The 20,480-nt window shown below is 50.1% G+C and overlaps 6 pseudogenes; 3 read left to right on the plus strand and 3 right to left on the minus strand.

The window, feature by feature from the left end:
• Positions 1–7,206: 7,206 nt before the first annotated feature.
• LOC143958329 (5S ribosomal RNA) lies at positions 7,207–7,325 on the minus strand (annotated as a pseudogene).
• Positions 7,326–7,426: 101 nt separating this feature from the next.
• Positions 7,427–7,545, minus strand: LOC143958741 (5S ribosomal RNA; annotated as a pseudogene).
• A 320-nt stretch (positions 7,546–7,865) lies between these two features.
• Positions 7,866–7,984, minus strand: LOC143958708 (5S ribosomal RNA; annotated as a pseudogene).
• A 1,659-nt stretch (positions 7,985–9,643) lies between these two features.
• LOC143958591 (5S ribosomal RNA) lies at positions 9,644–9,762 on the plus strand (annotated as a pseudogene).
• A 753-nt stretch (positions 9,763–10,515) lies between these two features.
• LOC143958598 (5S ribosomal RNA) lies at positions 10,516–10,634 on the plus strand (annotated as a pseudogene).
• Positions 10,635–14,547: 3,913 nt separating this feature from the next.
• On the plus strand, positions 14,548–14,666 carry LOC143958714 (5S ribosomal RNA; annotated as a pseudogene).
• The last annotated feature ends 5,814 nt before the right edge of the window (positions 14,667–20,480 follow it).

Consider the following 20,480-nt stretch of genomic DNA (forward strand, 5'->3'; position numbering starts at 1 on the left):
CAGCCGTGGCTAGGCCACCACATTATCCCACTCTAATGATCTGGCACCCCAGTGTCTACTTATAAACCAGGGCAGTCCGCGGGGCGATCCCCCTCAAGGCCCAGACTGAGGGGACTCTAACATCGGTCACCTTCATTCTATTGGTCAAAGAGCTCAGCCGGGACCACCCCGAGGGCCGCCAACCCCTGGCTGGGAAATCGAGGGAACAAAACGAAAAGATCCTTGCAATCACCATGTATTTTAATTATACTTGGGAGTTAGGGGGTAGGGAAAGAGGGGGGAGCAAATGGGCAGGAGAAGGGGATGGGGGTAGAAAGAATGAAAGTTATAGGGGGCTAACAGTGCTACGAGGCAGACGGGGGAGAGAGTGAACCAGGGTGGTATACGAGAAGGGAGAGAAAGAAAGAGGACTCCGATGGGTTCCCACGGCCGGACCCTTCCCTCTATACACGTGCCAGAGCCTACAGATAGGATCTGTATGCGTCGGAAAACCTGAACAGGCTCCAAGACAACCAACGAGCAGTGTGCTCTTCCTCCCTGTCGCCTAACGCTGATGTGAGCTGTTCCATACGGTAGATGTCGCAAACTCTTGCAAACCAGTGAGACATCAGTGGAGCGGCCTGCTGTTTCCACATGCTAGGTATACATGCCCTGGCCCCACTCAGAAGATGTTTTAAGAGAGATTTATGGTACTTCTTGCTCGAGAGTGGGGTCAGATTGAGGAAGATCGCAGCTGGGTTGTTCTGGAGATCAATAGCCGTGAGGTCATAAATGATATTGAGAACCTGTCTCCAGAAATGGGCCAGTTGAGGGCATTCCCAGAAGATATGTAGTAACGTGCCGGCTTGTTCACCGCATCTCCAGCACAAAGGGCTGTGACCGGGAAACATAGCCGCCAGGACAGTGGGGGTCCTGTACCATCGGGTCAAAATATTATAAGCTATTTCCTGGTATTTACTACATAGGGATGACTTGTGCGCAAAAATAAGCACGCGGTTCTTCTGGTCTGGCGAGAGCCGGACATGCAGGTCTCGCTCCCATTTTTCCACGAACACCAGGTTACCCTGGGAGAGTTGGTCCAGTAGGATGCGATATGACAGGGAAAGAGACCCTCGGGTCGGTCCCTCTCCTGAGCATACCTCCTCAAATGATGTTAGGGGTCTGCGGAATTTGCCACTGTTTGGCAAACATTTCAAGAAGTGGGAGAGTTGGGCAAGCTTCCACTGTCCCAGGGCCGTGGTTGCTAACGCCTCGTACATAGTGGAGACCGCTGTCCACGTCTTGGGCCAAGAAAAGAAGAGGCCCGCACAAGGTCCCGGTCAGGGTCGAGGCGGAAAGACTTTTCCGTCATGCCGGGTTCAAAGCGTGGGTGTCCAATAATAGGAGTCATGGGCGAAGGGAAACTGGGCACGCCCGTCAGGGTAAAATATCTGTCTAGCTCTTGTAACGTTGGCTCAATGAGTGGGTGTGCCCGCGTCGCTCCCGACCAGCCCGGTCCACTCCAGGGCAAACCTGGAAATGGTACGGATTCACGCTCCAGACGAACCCACAGCTTATCCTTCAGGTGTCTGCACCAGTCAACTACTCTGTTCATGTGCACCGCCGTATAGTACCATGCCGGATCTGGGAGGCCAATCCCTCCCTTGTCTTTTGATCTGAGCAGTAATGTTCGGCTGAGTCTTGGAGGCCTGCCCTGCCATACGTATCGAATAAAGATGGAGCGCATGGCTTTAAAAAATGATTGGGGGATTTTTATCGGTAAGGCTTGTAATAGGTTACATTCATTTTGAGCACATTGCATCTCCCAAACCAAGAGGTCGCCAACTTTGACCACCTCTCTAGATCTACGGCAAAATTTTTTAGAAGCGGCTGGAAATTCAATTGGAAAATCAGATGTGGGTCCGGGGGAACCTTGATACCCAGATATTGTATAGCCCCAGTTGCCCAACGAAAGGGAAAATTAGTGCTTAGACTCGTCTGGGCGTTGGTAGACAGGGAGACGTTGAGTGCTTCCGATTTCTGTAAGTTCATTTTAAAATTTGACAGGGCTCCATATCGTCTTATTTCCGCTAAGAGATTCGGCAATGTAATGTGAGGCTCCGAGACATAGAACAAGAGGTCATCTGCAAAGGCTGCGACCTTATGGTGGTGTGAGGGGGTGTCCAGTCCCTTGATGTCTATGTTCTGCCTGATGTGGTGCAGCAAGGGTTCAAGCGATAGGACAAACAAAAGGGGGGACAACGGGCATCCCTGCCTCGTTCCATTGCCAATAGTGAAACGCGACGAGGCAAACCCATTGACCCTAACCATCGCCGTCGGTGACGAGTAAAGAGCTGTAACCCATGAAAGCATGGGGGGGGGGTACACCCAAGCTTCGCAGGGTGGCTAGCAAAAAAGGCCAGCTCACCCTGTCAAACGCTTTTTCTGCGTCCACAGAGAGCAACATAATCGGTAGTTTAAGGCGTCTGGCGCGTTCTATAACATTGATTGTCCTGGTAGTGTTGTCTCGGGCTTCCCTGTTACGAATAAACCCCACCTGATCCAGAGGTATCAGGCGTTGGAGAATGGGCGCCAACCGCTCCGCCAGTATCTTAGTGAAGAGCTTAAGGTCGCTGTTTAATAAGGAGATGGGCCTGTAGTTCGCACAGAGAAGCGGATCCTTCTCCGGCTTGGGTATGACCGAGATGCTTGCCTGCAACAGCTCCGGTGGAAAGGTCTGGCCCTCCAATAGGGCGTTAGAAGCTGACACAAACGGCGTGGACAACAGGGAGAGGAAGGCCTTATAATAAGGGACCGTAAACCCATCTGGGCCTGGTGCCTTGCCCTTGGGTGAGTCTCTTAACGCTGCCGACAATTCCTCCGGGGAGATAGGTTGCGAGAGAAGTTCTATCTCTTCCTGTGTCAGCGACGGGAGGTTTGCCGAAGCTAGGTACTCGTCAATGGCCGCTGTGCCGGCCTGGAGGGCGTCTCCTGAGTCTCGGGGGTGCAAGTTATAAAGGGCTTCATAGAAAGATCGGAAACACTCCGCTATCTCCCGTGAATCATGAAGCTTGGCACCCGAAGGGGAGGTTATGGTTGGAATGAAGGACGCGTTGCGTTGGGCACGCAGGGAGTTCGCTAGGGACCTACTACACTTGACTCCTTATTCATAATACGTCCTGCGGACCCACATGAGTCTGGTTCTAGCCTGAAAGAGAGAGAAATCTCTGATTTGTTCTCTAAGATCTCTCACCTCCACCTCCAGCGCAGCAGTCGGCTGGGATTTGTGTCGTTGTTCACACGCATGCAACTTGGCAATAAGTTTGGAGAGAGCCTCAGTTTTGGCCACTTTGAGTCTATGACCATGTTTAATAAGAATGCCCCTAATGTAGCATTTATGAGCCGCCCATAACATGAGGGGGTTGGAAACAGAATCACGGTTATGATCAAAGTAACTTTCTAATTCCCTAAGCAGGTCTGCGTGGGTCTCAGGGTCCTTCAGGAGAGACTCGTTCAGTCTCCACCAGGACTGACCACGCGACTCCTGTTGTAGCTTCAGCATCAAAGAAATCGGGGCATGGTCAGACAGGGCTATGTGGCCTATCTGAGCGTCTGTGACCGCCGGGATAGCATTGTGGGCGACTAAAAACATATCTATACGTGAGTAAGAACCATGAGCGGTGGAAAAGAACGTATAGTCCCTATCCTGTGGGTGAAGCGTACGCCACACATCGATCAGTCGGTGGGAGTGTAGCAGGTCTCTTATGTGTGAACGCGTTCTCGCAGAAATCGCAGAGGTGCCCGATGATGAGTCTCTGCGGGGGTCCAAGGTGAGGTTAAAGTCCCCCCCAACGATCAAAGTACCCTCCGAGAATGCAGCCAGGGCATCCAAGCATGCTTCTAAGGCCGGCAGCTGGTCCACATTCGGCATGTATAGGTTGGCAAGAGTAAGTTTGCGAGTGGAGAGTTCCCTTAATGAAGAGATATCTCCCTTCACTATCGGCTTGGACAGCTAACAGGCGCCACGGCAAGTTTTTAGCAAGAACACACACTCCTCTCGATTTGGAAGTAGGGGACGTGCTGTGGTGGGCCAGGGGGAAGTGCTTACTATAAAGCCGTGGTATTTGGTCTGTCCTGAAATGGGTCTCCTGGAGGAAAACTATTTGGGGCTTCATCCGCCACAATTCTGTCAGGCAGCTGGACCTTTTTTCAGGTACATTCAGCCCTTTCACATTCCAGGAAACCAGCTTCAGGGCCATGACGGCACCCGGCCGGCGGTCCCCACCAGAGTCAGTAGTAGATATAGAGTTCAAGCACAGAGGAAGAGGAGGAGAAAAAGGAAAAGCAGTAACGACCTACGGCCAAATCACCTATATAGTATCTTATATATAATAACTAAAAATATTATTTATTATTATAGATATAGATATATAGTATAGTGATTTGGCCGTAGGCACTCTCTTTGGGCACTCTGAAGCCTCTTGACAAAGGCCAAGATGGTCACCTTGGGAAACAAGCTAAAAAAAACAGGTCAAAGCCAACAACATAAAAAGAAGCCTACGGCATCCAGTATTCCCAGGCGATCTCCCAATCAAGACACTAACCAGACCAGATCCTTCTATGGCACCTGGTCTTCCCAGGGAGTCTCCCATCCAGGTACTAACCAGGCCTGACGCTGCTTAGCCTCTGAAATCAGACGAGATCGGGTGCTTTCAGGTTGATGTGGCCGTAAGCGTTATCTTCAAGACACGCCCAACCCTCTTGACAAACGCCAAGATGGTCGCCTTGAGAAACAAGCAAAAAAAACAGGTCAAAGCCAACAACATAAAAAGAAGCCTATGGGCTTACAGCGGACCTTAAAAGATGGGACCCACTAGCTCTGTCATGGTTCGGACGCTGTAATGTGTTGAAGATGAACGCGATGCCACGACTTCTGTATCTACTACAAGCCTTACCTATCAAAATACCCCAGACTTTCTTTCATGCGGTTCGCTCAATCTTTATCAAGTTCCTCTGGCGCGGAAAACATATGCGTATTGGTAGGGCAATGCTATTGCGACCGAAATTGTGGGGAGGCATTGGCTTCCCGGACCCTGCTCTATATTACACAGCGACGCACATGACACCGGTGGTTGACTGGTGCCGGTGTTCTGCCATATACTGTCCGGCCATGATATAGTGTCCGCGCTGTACTGCGCATGCGCAGTACGGAGCAGACGAAGCTTCGGAAAATCTCCGCTGAACGGCGCCTGCGCGGTGAGTGGAGGTGGTAGCCCCACCATCCAAGCGGACATAGGGTTGTGAATATTAGAGGGTCCCTCGCAGGCGAGCTTTGCTCGCCATGCTTCTGGCTCGGCCTCGCTGCGCTCGGCTATTTTATATTCTTACTCTATGTCCACTTGGATAGTGGGGATAGAACCTGGACTCAGTGAACCTGGACTCAGTGCGCAGGCGCCGTTCATGCTCGGCAATTTTCGGAATCTGTGTTGCTGTGTACTGCGCATGCGCAGTACACAGCGGACACTATACGATGGGGGACCATATGTGATAAGACACCGGCATGGGGAACTGAAGCTATGGGTCAAGCTAGAGCAGGAGATGGCGCGGGTTCCACTGGCTGGTCTGCCTTGGGCGGGGAGGCCATTGGAGCCCTGTGTGACTACTCACCCGTTAATTGGCCCCTCGCTCGCCGAGATGGATCGTTTTTTTCACCTTTCCCACCTGACTAATTTCCCTTCTCCTATGACCCCAATTATTGGACATCCTAGATTCCCTCTGGGCCTGTCTGACCAGGCCTTTACCAAGCAAGCCCCGAAAGGGCTTCTGAGAGCAGCCCTATTTCTTGGACCCACGGGCTTGATTCCCATGGGAACCATACTGCTAGAGCAAGTACCTGTTGCATTGGATAGCTGGAGAGCTAGACAGCTAATCCATTTCCTCGGATCACTACCTAACCATTCGTTCTTCTCTAAACAATTCCACCCCTTCGAGGAACTTTGCCTGGATGATGGCCCAATTCGTGGTTCCCTCTCTAGGTCCTACCAAATCCTGACAGACGCACAATCCTCCATGGATCCACCCTTCCTAGCTAAATGGAAAAGGGACTTACAAACTACATTCTCCAAACCACAGAAGGACAGAATACTCTTTTTCGCCCATAAGTCGTCACTCTGCAGTAAATATCAGGAGATCTCATATAAGCTGATCACACGCTGGTATCGTACACCGGTGGTGTTGGCCAAAATATTCCCCGGTCAATCTGACCGCTGCTGTCGCTGTGTGCAACAGGCTGGCACCATTCTCCACATTTTCTGGGAATGCCCTAAATTACAAACATTCGGGCAGCCTGTCCTGAGACTCATCCACAAGTTCACAGACATTTCCTTAGCCAATGATCCCGCAGCAGTTCTTCTCAATCTAACTCCTATGTCGAGAAAGCGTTATCATAAGTCCTTACTTAAACATCTCCTCAAGGCATCTAGGGCCTGCATCCCAAGTCAGTGGAAAGAGCAATCTGCTCCAATGGTGACCCAGTGGTTCGCAAGGGTAAATGATATTGAACGAATGGAAGACCTGACTGCCACAATGAGGGATAAAACGGAGGAGCATGGGAACAGATGGTTCTACTGGACCCAGTTTCGCTTTTCGGAAGAATACCTCCGCGAGACATAGTAAGCTCATGGTGATCGTTGGAGATCGCTGTTCCAAACGTTGGACAGCTGATGAGCTGGTGAGCCGAGGGCGTCTCTTGCTCCCTGGGAGGGGACCCCATCCTATCCACTCTACCCACGACACCCCCTTACCCCTTCTTTTCCTTTTCTGCCATTTCCTTCCCCAATCTTCTCTTTCCCCTTCTCCCTCCTTTCAGTTCTACTATTTCCCTTCTTAAGTCAAAAAAGGGAAAAGAAAATGGTATGTTCCGACCCCATTTGACTACTACACAATACTCTTCCTCTATCTATGGATATCTAAACTCTTCGAGGGTAGCAGGGCTAGTATCAATAATATTTTAAGTGGTAGAGGATCCCAACGAGATGGAGCTTTAATCTCATCTTGATATGACCGCAAAGCTGTGCACGTGCTATTCTCCTCGGACTTCTTACCATTGGCTCTGATATCCATGCAATATGATCGTTTGTTTGTAACTATTTGTATCACACATTCTGTGAAGTTGCCTTTGCATTGTATGTCGCATACTACTAAATAAAAAAAAAAAAAAAAAAAAAAAGCCTATGGCACCGGGTATTCCCAGGCGGTCTCCCATCCAGGTACTAACCAGGCCCGACACTGTTTAGCATCCGAGATCAGATGAGATTGGGCGCTTTCAGGGTGATGGGGCCGTAGGTGATCTCTTCGGGCACTCTCAACCCTCTTGACAAACGCCAAGATGGTCACCTTGGGAAACAAGTGAAAAAAAAAACAGGTCAAGGCCAACAACATAAAAAGAAGCCTACAGCACCTAGTATTCCCAGGTGGTCTCCAATCCAGGAACTAGCAAGGCCCAACCCTGTTTAGCTTCTGAGATCAGAGGAGATCGGGCGCTTTCAGGGTTATGTGCCCATAGGCAATCTCTTTGGGCATTCTCAACCCTCTTGACAAATGCCAAGATAGTCACCTTGAGATACAAGCGAAAAAAAACAGGTCAATGTCAAAAACATAAAAAGAAGAATACGGCACCTGGTATTCCAACGCCATCTCCCATCCAGGTACTAACTAGGCCCAACCCTTCTTAGCCTCAGAGAAGAGAAGAGATAGGGCTCTTTCAGGGTGATGCTGCTGTAAGCGATCTCTTTGTGCACTCTCATCCCTCTTGACAAATGCCAAGATGGTCACCTTGGGAAACAAGCGAAAAAAAAAAACGAATCAACGCCAACAACATAAAAAGAAGCCTACAATAACTGGTATTCCCAGGTGGTCTCCCATCCAGGTACTAACCAGGCCCGACTCTTCTTAGCCTCCACGATGAGACGAGATTGGGTGCTTTCAGAGTGATGTGGCCATAGGCAATCTCTTCAGGCACTCTCAACCCTCTTGACAAACGCCAAGATGGTCACCTTGGGAAACAAGCAAAATAAATAAAAATAAGTCGGAAGCTAGAGACAATACGGCCCGAGTCCTCAATTTAATCCATGCGGCGCATGTACAGGGAAGGCCCTTGCTTATGTTGTCAACGGACGTGGAGAAGGCCTTTGACAGGGTGGCCTGGCACTTTATGCAGGCCACCCTGGAACATATAGGTCCAATATATATATATATATCCAATGCAACAGGTACTTGCTCTAGCAGTATGGTCCCCATGGGAATCAAGCCCGTGGGTCCAAGAAATAGGGCTTCTCTCAGAAGCCCTTTCGGGGCTTGCCTGGTAAAGGCCTGGTCAGACAGGCCCGGAGGGAATCTAGGATGTCCAATAATTGAGGTCATAGGAGAAGGGAAGTTAGTCAGGTGGGAAAGGTGAAAAAAACTATCCATCTCGGCGAGCGAGGGGCCAATTAACGGGTGAGTAGTCACACAGGGCTCCAATGGCCTCCCCGCCCAAGGCAGACCAGCCAGTGGAACCCGCGCCATCTCCTGCTCTAGCTTGACCCATAGCTTCAGTTCCCCATGCCGGTGTCTTATCACATATGGTCCCCCATCGGATAGTGTCCGCTGTGTACTGCGCATGCGCAGTACACAGCAACACAGATTCCGAAAATTGCCGAGCATGAACAGTCCAGGTTCTATCCCCACTATCCAAGTGGACATAGAGTAAGAATATAAAAGAGCCGAGCGCAGCGAGGCAAAGCCCGAAGCGTGGCGAGCGAAGCTCGCCTGCGAGGGGCCCTCTAATATTCACAACCCTATGTCCACTTGGATGGTGGGGCTACCACCTTCACTCACCGCGCATGAAAATCTCAGAAGCTTCGTCTGCTCCGTACTGCGCATGCGCAGTACGGCGCAGACACTATATCATGGCAGGACAGTATATGGCAGAACACCGGCACCAGTCAACACCGGTGTCATGTGCGTCGCTGTGTAATATAGAGCAGGGTTCGGGAAGCCAATACCTCCCCGCAATTTCGGTCGCAATAGCATTGCCCTACCAATACGCATATGTTTTCCGCGCCAGAGGAACTTGATAAAGATTGAGCGAACCGCATGAAAGAAAGTCTGGGGTATTTTGATAGGTAAGGCTTGTAGTAGATACAGAAGTCGTGGCAACGCATTCATCTTCAACACATTACAGCATCTGAACCATGACAGAGCTAGTGGGTCCCATCTTTTAGGGTCCACTGTAAGCCCATAGGCTTCTTTTTATGTTGTTGGCTTTGACCTGTTTTTTTTGCTTGTTTCTCAAGGCGACCATCTTGCCGTTTGTCAAGAGGGTTGGGCGTGTCTTGAAGAGAACGCTTACGGCCACATCAACCTGAAAGCACCCGATCTCGTCTGATTTCAGAGGCTAAGCAGCGTCAGGCCTGGTTAGTACCTGGATGGGAGACTGCCTGGGAAGACCAGGTGCCATAGAAGGATCTGGTCTGGTTAGTGTCTTGATTGGGAGATCGCCTGGGAATACTGGATGCCGTAGGCTTCTTTTTATGTTGTTGGCTTTGACCTGTTTTTTTTAGCTTGTTTCCCAAGGTGACCATCTTGGCCTTTGTCAAGAGGCTTCAGAGTGCCCAAAGAGAGTGCCTACGGCCAAATCACCCTGAAAGAGCCCAATCTCATCTGATCTCGAAGGCTAAGCAGCGATGGGCCTGGTTAGTTCCTGGATGGGAGACAGCTTGGGAATACCAGGTGCCGTAGGCTTCTCATTATGTTGTCAGTGTTGACCTGTTTTATTTTCCCTTGTTTCCAAAGGTGACCATCTTGGCATGTGTCAAGAGGGTTGAGAGTGCACAAAGAAATTGCCTACGAGCACAACAACCTGAAAGCGCCCAATCTCGCTTGGTATCAGAGGCTAAGCAGGGTTGGGCCTGGTTTGTACCTGGATGGGAGACCGCCTGGGTTTTCCAGATGCCGCAGGCTTCTTTTTATGTTGTTGGTGTTGACCTGTTTTTTTCGCTTGTTTCCCTAAGTGATCATCTTGGCATTTGTCAAGAGGGTTGAGAGTGCCTAAAGAGATCGCTTACAGCCACATCACCCTGAAAGCACCCTATCTCTTCTGATCTCAGAGGCTAAGAAGGGTTGGGCCTAGGTAGTACTTGAATGGGAGACGGCCTTGGAATACCAGGTGCCGTATTCTTCTTTTTATGTTGTTGGCGTTGACCTGTTTTTTTTTCGCTTATTTCCCAAAGTGACCATCTTGGTGTTTGTCAAGAGGGATGAGAGTGCCCAAAGAGATTGCCTATGGACACATCACCCTGAAAGCGCCCAATCTCCGCTGATCTCAGAGGCTAGAAAGGGACGCGCCTTGTTAATACCTGGATGGGAGACCGCATGGAAATACTAGGTGCGGTAGGCTTCTTTTTATGTTGTTGGCATTGACTTGTTTTTTTTGTTTGTTTCCCAAGGTGACCATCTTGGCCTTTGTCAAGAGGCTTCAGAGTGCCCAAAGAGAGTGCCTACGGCCAAATCACCCTGAAAGAGCCCAATCTCATCTGATCTCGAAGGCTAAGCAGCGAAGGGCCTGGTTAGTTCCTGGATGGGAGACAGCTTGGGAATACCAGGTGCCGTAGGCTTCTCATTATGTTGTCGGCGTTGACCTGTTTTATTTTCCCTTGTTTCCCAAGGTGACCATCTTGGCATGTGTCAAGAGGCTTGAGAGTGCACAAAGAAATTGCCTACGAGCACAACAACCTGAAAGCGCCCAATCTCGCTTGGTATCAGAGGCTAAGCAGGGTTGGGCCTGGTTTGTACCTGGATGGGAGACCGCCTGGGTTTTCCAGATGCCGCAGGCTTCTTTTTATGTTGTTGGTGTTGACCTGTTTTTTTCGCTTGTTTCCCAAAGTGATCATCTTGGCATTTGTCAAGAGGGTTGAGAGTGCCTAAAGAGATCGCTTACAGCCACATCACCCTGAAAGCACCCTATCTCTTCTGATCTCAGAGGCTAAGAAGGGTTGGGCCTAGGTAGTACTTGAATGGGAGACGGCCTTGGAATACCAGGTGCCGTATTCTTCTTTTTATGTTGTTGGCGTTGACCTGTTTTTTTTTCGCTTATTTCCCAAAGTGACCATCTTGGTGTTTGTCAAGGGGGATGAGAGTGCCCAATGAGATTGCCTATGGACACATCACCCTGAAAGCGCCCAATCTCCGCTGATCTCAGAGGCTAGAAAGGGACGCGCCTTGTTAATACCTGGATGGGAGACCGCATGGAAATACTAGGTGCGGTAGGCTTCTTTTTATGTTGTTGGCATTGACTTGTTTTTTTTGTTTGTTTCCCAAGGTGACCATCTTGGCGTTTGTCAAGAGGGTTGAGCGTGCCTAAAAAAATCTACTATGGCTGCATCACCCTGAAAGAGCCAAATCTCATTTGATCTCAGAGGCTAAGCAGGTTTGGGACCTGGTTAGTACCTGGATGGGAGACCGCCTGGGATTTCTCGATGCCATAGGCTTTTTTTTTAAGTTGTTGGCATTGACTTATTTTTTTTTTTTTGTTTTATTCTTTTACTAAGTATAAGTAGAACAACATAAATATAACAGTCAACCATACAGCATGACCCAGGGTCACAATTACATGCTAACAAAAAATAGGCAGCCAAATAACTCTGGGTTCTCAGAGGGGAGTCCTACAGTTTAATGCAGAAAATAGAGAAACCCCACCTCCGACATGTAGTACAGTATAACTAGTGCAGCTCCGTTCGGACAAATGTAATCATGGAGAACAACTGGGACCACAGCGAGCCAGCTTATCATGACCTACGTGAACCAGAGTAAAATATGAGCCGGTCATGTCCAGAACCCTGGGGTTCTTCTGGGTCCCGAAGGCTAGTAAGGAGACAAGGCATAGTCAAAAGGGAGGACGGGGGAAGAAGAGAGTGCAAAGATGGAGAGAGAGGAGGTGGGGGGATGGCGGCGGGGAAAAAAAGAAAAATAAAGACAAAAAGGGAGGGGGGGGAATGCCACCCAGGGCAGACATGGCCTACGTAGGTAAACGTTAGATGTTCAGTCGTTTTCTGGGACGGAGGCACTGCTCACCTCCCGAATGTAGTCTCGAGTACCAGTAAAATACCTCCAGGGCCTCCATGTAACACTAAATGCCTCTTCAGTGTTGTGAAGGGTGGCGGTCAATTCTTCCATCCGGAGAATATGATTGACTTTGGAATACCACAGCACCTTGGATGGGGGCTGAGGCTGCCTCCACAGTGCGGGAATGCAGGCCCGGGCGGCATTCAGGAGGTGCATCGTGAGGGTTTTTTTGTATTTTCGAACAGGCTGTTCGGTCAAGTGTAGAAGGCACGCTACTGGGAACCCAAAAGTTCCTCAAGGTCGGGCATGCCCAGAAAAGGTGTCCCATGGTCCCCATATCTGAATTTCACCTCCAACAAACATCCGGGATCGATCTATCCATTTTATTCAGAAGGTATGGGACTCTATACCAGCGTGAGACTATCTTGTATCTTGATATTGGTTTGCGATGGAAGCTTTATGTACTAAGGTCAGGATCTTCCCTATCTGTTGTGGGGTAAATGTGATGCCTAAGTCCCTCTCCCATTTGTGGATAAATGGTGGGGGTCGACTCCTCCTCCTGACTACTCAATAGGTTGTACAGGAGGGAGAGGGTGTGTCGCACAGGTTCCCTTTTGTGACAGATGGATTTAAAGGGGTGTCAGGTCTCTAGGAGTGTAGGGGGCCCTTTGTATGGCCAGAAGAAAGTGACGAAGTTGATAAGCACTAAACAAGTCAAGCGGAGGGTCAGAAAGCTCGGCGACAGTTTGCGTGGTCGGGAGCCCTCCCGTGGGCCACACCTCTCCCAGACGCTGTTTCCCCACCACTGTCAACTGTCGCAGTTTCTTGTTGGTAAATCCCGGTGGGAAGTCTGGATTACCTATAACCGGAGTCATTGGTGATGGCAGGGGAGCAATGTGTGTGCAGCGGAACAACCTCCGCACAACAGCCAACGTAGCTCCCACTACGGGGTGACCTCTGAGGTCTTTTGGTAGGGAGGACAGGAGCCACGGGGAGGTCAATAGGGGAATGGAACCATCCTCAATCTCCATCTCCACCCACTGCTTGTGTGGGCCATTACAATGCCAATCAACGACTCTCGCTAGCAGAGTCACTCTGTAGTATTGTCTGAGATCTGGGAGACCCAGACCCCCCTTGTCCTTTGGTCTGGCAAGCAATTGCAAACGGGCTCTGGGCGGTTTGCGCTCCCAAATAAAGTCCCGGAGCAGCACCTGCAGTTGTCTGAAAAAAATTGGGGGTAACCGGATCGGTAATGTCTGGAACATGTATAAGATCCGAGGGAGGGCCATCATTTTGAATGCATTACAGCGCCCGAACCAGGTCAGTGTTAAAGCATGCTAGTTTCCCAAATCAGATTTCAGTCTATCCAGGAGAGGGACAAAATTAAGCAGGTACAATTGCGCTAAATCCGCTGCGATGTCAACGCCCAGTTAACGTATAGATTTTTCAGCCCAGTAGAATGGAAAAGAGGAGCGGAGCCTCTTGGCCTCACCATCCGGGACCGATATATTCAATACATATAGGCTGCCGTGTCGCTGTAGAGACGCAAGTATTTTGGGTAGCAAAATGTGTGGATTGGAGACGGAAAAAATTAGATCGTCAGCGTACGCCGCAATTTTGTGGTGTGCCGAGGGTTTGGATATGCCAGTAATATTCGGGTCATTCCGAACGTGACAAATAAGTGGTTCCAGTGTCAGAATTAAAATTAGGGGAGACAGAGGGCACCCCTGCCTCGTCCCATTAGTGATGGGGAAAGAGTCCGAGCACCACTCGGTCACCCGTACGGCTGCCGAAGGCGTGGAGTAAAGCGACATTACCCAGCTCATCATGTTGGGGCCAAGACCTATATGTTCCAGGGTGGCCTGCATAAAGTGCCAGGCCACCCTGTCAAAGGCCTTCTCCGCATCCGTTGACAACATAAGCAAGGGCCTTCCCTGTACATGCGCCGCATGGATTAAATTGAGGACTCGGGCCGTATTGTCTCTAGCTTCCGACTTATTTTTATTTTTTTGCTTGTTTCCCAAGGTGACCATCTTGGCGTTTGTCAAGAGGGTTGAAAGTGCCTGAAGAGATTGCCTACGGGCACATCACTGGTTAGTACCTGGATGGGAGACCAAGTGGGATTACCAGTTATTGTAGGCTTCTTTTTATGTTGTTGGCGTTGATTCGTTTTCTTTTTTTTGCTTGTTTCCCAAGGTGACCATCTTGGCATTTGTCAAGAGTGTTGAGAGTGCCCAAAGAGATCGCTTACAGCAGCATCACCCTGAAAGAGCCCTATCTCTTCTCTTTTATGAGGCTAAGAAGGGTTGGGCCTAGTTTGTACCTGGATGGGAGATGGTGTTGGAATACCAGGTGCCGTATTCTTCTTTTTATGTTGTTGACATTGACCTGTTTTTTTTTTTCACTTGTTTCCCAAGGTGACCATCTTGGCATTTGTCAAGAGGGTTGAGAGTGCCCGAAGAGATCACCTATGGCCCCATCACCATGAAAGCGCCCAATCTCATCTGATCTCAGATGCTAAACAGTGTCGGGCCTGGTTAGTACCTGGATGGAAGACTGCCTGGGAATACCAGGTGCCATAGGCTTCTGTTTTTTTTGTTTTTTTATTTAGTAGTATGCGACATACAATGCAAAGGCAACTTCACAGAATGTGTGATACAAATAGTTACAAACAAACGATCATATTGCATGGATATCAGAGCCAATGGTAAGAAGTCTGAGGAGAATAGCACGTGTACAGCTTTGCGGTCATATCAAGATGAGATTAAAGCTCCATCTCGTTGGGATCCTCTACCACTTAAAATATTATTGATACTAGCCCTGCTACCCTCGAAGAGTTTAGATATCCATAGATAGGGGAAGAGTATTGTGTAGTAGTCAAATGGGGTCGGAACATACCATTTTCTTTTCCCTTTTTTGAGTTAAGAAGGGAAATAGTAGAACTGAAAGGAGGGAGAAGGGGAAAGAGAAGATTGGGGAAGGAAATGGCAGAAAAGGAAAAGAAGGGGTAAGGGGGTGTCGTGGGTAGAGTGGATAGGGTGGGGTCCCCTCCCAGGGAGCAAGAGACGCGCTCGGCTCACCAGCTCATCAGCTGTCCAACGTTTGGAACAGCGATCTCCAACGATCACCATGAGCTTACTATGTCTCGCGGAGGTATTCTTCCGAAAAGCGAAACTGGGTCCAGTAGAACCATCTGTTCCCATGCTCCTCCGTTTTATCCCTCATTGTGGCAGTCAGGTCTTCCATTCGTTCAATATCATTTACCCTTGCGAACCACTGGGTCACCATTGGAGCAGATTGCTCTTTCCACTGACTTGGGATGCAGGCCCTAGCTGCATTGAGGAGATGTTTAAGTAAGGACTTATGATAACGCTTTCTCGACATAGGAGTTAGATTGAGAAGAACTGCTGCGGGATCATTGGCTAAGGAAATGTCTGTGAACTTGTGGATGAGTCTCAGGACAGGCTGCCCGAATGTTTGTAATTTAGGGCATTCCCAGAAAATGTGGAGAATGGTGCCAGTCTGTTGCCCACAGCGACAGCAGCGGTCAGATTGACCGGGGAATATTTTGGCCAACACCACCGGTGTACGATACCAGCGTGTGATCAGCTTATATGAGATCTCCTGATATTTACTGCAGAGTGACGACTTATGGGCGAAAAAGAGTATTCTGTCCTTCTGTGGTTTGGAGAATGTAGTTTGTAAGTCCCTTTTCCATTTAGCTAGGAAGGGTGGATCCGTGGAGGATTGTGCGTCTGTCAGGATTTGGTAGGACCTAGAGAGGGAACCACGAATTGGGCCATCATCCAGGCAAAGTTCCTCGAAGGGGTGGAATTGTCTAGAGAAGAACGAATGGTTAGGTAGTGATCCGAGGAAATGGATTAGCTGTCTAGCTCTCCAGCTATCCAATGCAACAGGTACTTGCTCTAGCAGTATGGTCCCCATGGGAATCAAGCCCGTGGGTCCAAGAAATAGGGCTGCTCTCAGAAGCCCTTTCGGGGCTTGCCTGGTAAAGGCATGGTCAGACAGGCCCGGAGGGAATCTAGGATGTCCAATAATTGGGGTCAAAGGAGAAGGGAAGTTAGTCAGGTGGGAAAGGTGAAAAAAACGATCCATCTCGGCGAGCGAGGGGCCAATTAACGGGTGAGTAGTCACACAGGGCTCCAATGGCCTCCCCGCCCAAGGCAGACCAGCCAGTGGAACCCGCGCCATCTCCTGCTCTAGCTTGACCCCTAGCTTCAGTTCCCCATGCCGGTGTCTTATCACATATGGTCCCCCATCGGATAGTGTCCGCTGTGTACTGCGCATGCGCAGTACACAGCAACACAGATTCCGAAAATTGCCGAGCATGAACGGCGCCTGCGCACTGAGTCCAGGTTCTATCCCCACTATCCAAGTGAACATAGAGTAAGAATATAAAAGAGCCGAGCGCAGCGAGGCCGAGCCCGAAGCGTGGCGAGCAAAGCTCGCCTGCGAGGGACACTCTAATATTCACAATCCTATGTCCGCTTGGATGGTGGGGCTACCACCTCCACTCACCGCGCAGGCGCCGTTCAGCTTCGGAGATTTTCCGAAGCTTCGCCTGCTCCGTACTGCGCATGCGCAGTACGGCGCGGACACTATATCATGGCCGGACAGTATATGGCAGAACACCGGCACCAGTCAACCACCGGTGTCATGTGCGTCGCTGTGTAATATAGAGCAGGGTCCGGGAAGCCAATACCTCCCCGCAATTTCGGTCGCAATAGCATTGTCCTACCAATACGCATATGTTTTCCGCGCCAGAGGAACTTGATAAAGATTGAGCGAACCGCATGAAAGAAAGTCTGGGGTATTTTGATAGGTAAGGCTTGTAGTAGATACAGAAGTCGTGGCATCGCGTTCATCTTCAACACATTACAGCGTCCGAACCATGACAGAGCTAGTGGGTCCCATCTTTTAAGGTCCGCTGTAAGCCCATAGGCTTCTTTTTATGTTGTTTTTTGCTTGTTTCTCAAGGCGACCATCTTGGCGTTTGTCAAGAGGGATGGGCGTGTCTTGAAGAGAACACTTACGGCCACATCAACCTGAAAGCACCCGATGTCGTCTGATTTCAGAGGCTAAGCAGTGTCAGGCCTGGTTAGTACCTGGATGGGAGACTCCCTGGGAAGACCAGGTGCCATAGAAGGATCTGGTCTGGTTAGTGTCTTTTTTTTTTTTTTTTATTCTTTATTTACGGATTGCAGGTAATACAGAGACAAACTGTAAAAGACATAGATCCCTCAGTTTTCCAGGTTAACAAAAATACATAGTTAATACTTCGTGGGGGACCGGGGGAAACCTAACAACTTATGTCAGCAGCAGCCCCAGCCGTGGCTAGGCCACCACATTATCCCACTCTAATGATCTGGCACCCCAGTGTCTACTTATAAACCAGGGCAGTCCGCGGGGCGATCCCCCTCAAGGCCCAGACTGAGGGGACTCTAACATCGGTCACCTTCATTCTATTGGTCAAAGAGCTCAGCCGGGACCACCCCGAGGGCCGCCAACCCCTGGCTGGGAAATCGAGGGAACAAAACGAAAAGATCCTTGCAATCACCATGTATTTTAATTATACTTGGGAGTTAGGGGGTAGGGAAAGAGGGGGGAGCAAATGGGCAGGAGAAGGGGATGGGGGTAGAAAGAATGAAAGTTATAGGGGGCTAACAGTGCTACGAGGCAGACGGGGGAGAGAGTGAACCAGGGTGGTATACGAGAAGGGAGAGAAAGAAAGAGGACTCCGATGGGTTCCCACGGCCGGACCCTTCCCTCTATACACGTGCCAGAGCCTACAGATAGGATCTGTATGCGTCGGAAAACCTGAACAGGCTCCAAGACAACCAACGAGCAGTGTGCTCTTCCTCCCTGTCGCCTAACGCTGATGTGAGCTGTTCCATACGGTAGATGTCGCAAACTCTTGCAAACCAGTGAGACATCAGTGGAGCGGCCTGCTGTTTCCACATGCTAGGTATACATGCCCTGGCCCCACTCAGAAGATGTTTTAAGAGAGATTTATGGTACTTCTTGCTCGAGAGTGGGGTCAGATTGAGGAAGATCGCAGCTGGGTTGTTCTGGAGATCAATAGCCGTGAGGTCATAAATGATATTGAGAACCTGTCTCCAGAAATGGGCCAGTTGAGGGCATTCCCAGAAGATATGTAGTAACGTGCCGGCTTGTTCACCGCATCTCCAGCACAAAGGGCTGTGACCGGGAAACATAGCCGCCAGGACAGTGGGGGTCCTGTACCATCGGGTCAAAATATTATAAGCTATTTCCTGGTATTTACTACATAGGGATGACTTGTGCGCAAAAATAAGCACGCGGTTCTTCTGGTCTGGCGAGAGCCGGACATGCAGGTCTCGCTCCCATTTTTCCACGAACACCAGGTTACCCTGGGAGAGTTGGTCCAGTAGGATGCGATATGACAGGGAAAGAGACCCTCGGGTCGGTCCCTCTCCTGAGCATACCTCCTCAAATGATGTTAGGGGTCTGCGGAATTTGCCACTGTTTGGCAAACATTTCAAGAAGTGGGAGAGTTGGGCAAGCTTCCACTGTCCCAGGGCCGTGGTTGCTAACGCCTCGTACATAGTGGAGACCGCTGTCCACGTCTTGGGCCAAGAAAAGAAGAGGCCCGCACAAGGTCCCGGTCAGGGTCGAGGCGGAAAGACTTTTCCGTCATGCCGGGTTCAAAGCGTGGGTGTCCAATAATAGGAGTCATGGGCGAAGGGAAACTGGGCACGCCCGTCAGGGTAAAATATCTGTCTAGCTCTTGTAACGTTGGCTCAATGAGTGGGTGTGCCCGCGTCGCTCCCGACCAGCCCGGTCCACTCCAGGGCAAACCTGGAAATGGTACGGATTCACGCTCCAGACGAACCCACAGCTTATCCTTCAGGTGTCTGCACCAGTCAACTACTCTGTTCATGTGCACCGCCGTATAGTACCATGCCGGATCTGGGAGGCCAATCCCTCCCTTGTCTTTTGATCTGAGCAGTAATGTTCGGCTGAGTCTTGGAGGCCTGCCCTGCCATACGTATCGAATAAAGATGGAGCGCATGGCTTTAAAAAATGATTGGGGGATTTTTATCGGTAAGGCTTGTAATAGGTTACATTCATTTTGAGCACATTGCATCTCCCAAACCAAGAGGTCGCCAACTTTGACCACCTCTCTAGATCTACGGCAAAATTTTTTAGAAGCGGCTGGAAATTCAATTGGAAAATCAGATGTGGGTCCGGGGGAACCTTGATACCCAGATATTGTATAGCCCCAGTTGCCCAACGAAAGGGAAAATTAGTGCTTAGACTCGTCTGGGCGTTGGTAGACAGGGAGACGTTGAGTGCTTCCGATTTCTGTAAGTTCATTTTAAAATTTGACAGGGCTCCATATCGTCTTATTTCCGCTAAGAGATTCGGCAATGTAATGTGAGGCTCCGAGACATAGAACAAGAGGTCATCTGCAAAGGCTGCGACCTTATGGTGGTGTGAGGGGGTGTCCAGTCCCTTGATGTCTATGTTCTGCCTGATGTGGTGCAGCAAGGGTTCAAGCGATAGGACAAACAAAAGGGGGGACAACGGGCATCCCTGCCTCGTTCCATTGCCAATAGTGAAACGCGACGAGGCAAACCCATTGACCCTAACCATCGCCGTCGGTGACGAGTAAAGAGCTGTAACCCATGAAAGCATGGGGGGGGGGGTACACCCAAGCTTCGCAGGGTGGCTAGCAAAAAAGGCCAGCTCACCCTGTCAAACGCTTTTTCTGCGTCCACAGAGAGCAACATAATCGGTAGTTTAAGGCGTCTGGCGCGTTCTATAACATTGATTGTCCTGGTAGTGTTGTCTCGGGCTTCCCTGTTACGAATAAACCCCACCTGATCCAGAGGTATCAGGCGTTGGAGAATGGGCGCCAACCGCTCCGCCAGTATCTTAGTGAAGAGCTTAAGGTCGCTGTTTAATAAGGAGATGGGCCTGTAGTTCGCACAGAGAAGCGGATCCTTCTCCGGCTTGGGTATGACCGAGATGCTTGCCTGCAACAGCTCCGGTGGAAAGGTCTGGCCCTCCAATAGGGCGTTAGAAGCTGACACAAACGGCGTGGACAACAGGGAGAGGAAGGCCTTATAATAAGGGACCGTAAACCCATCTGGGCCTGGTGCCTTGCCCTTGGGTGAGTCTCTTAACGCTGCCGACAATTCCTCCGGGGAGATAGGTTGCGAGAGAAGTTCTATCTCTTCCTGTGTCAGCGACGGGAGGTTTGCCGAAGCTAGGTACTCGTCAATGGCCGCTGTGCCGGCCTGGAGGGCGTCTCCTGAGTCTCGGGGGTGCAAGTTATAAAGGGCTTCATAGAAAGATCGGAAACACTCCGCTATCTCCCGTGAATCATGAAGCTT

Source organism: Lithobates pipiens, unplaced genomic scaffold (assembly GCF_037356315.1).
Source record: "Lithobates pipiens isolate NorthernLeopardFrog02 unplaced genomic scaffold, aLitPip1_a1.2 Scaffold_61, whole genome shotgun sequence".
NCBI classification, from domain to species: Eukaryota; Metazoa; Chordata; class Amphibia; order Anura; family Ranidae; genus Lithobates; species Lithobates pipiens.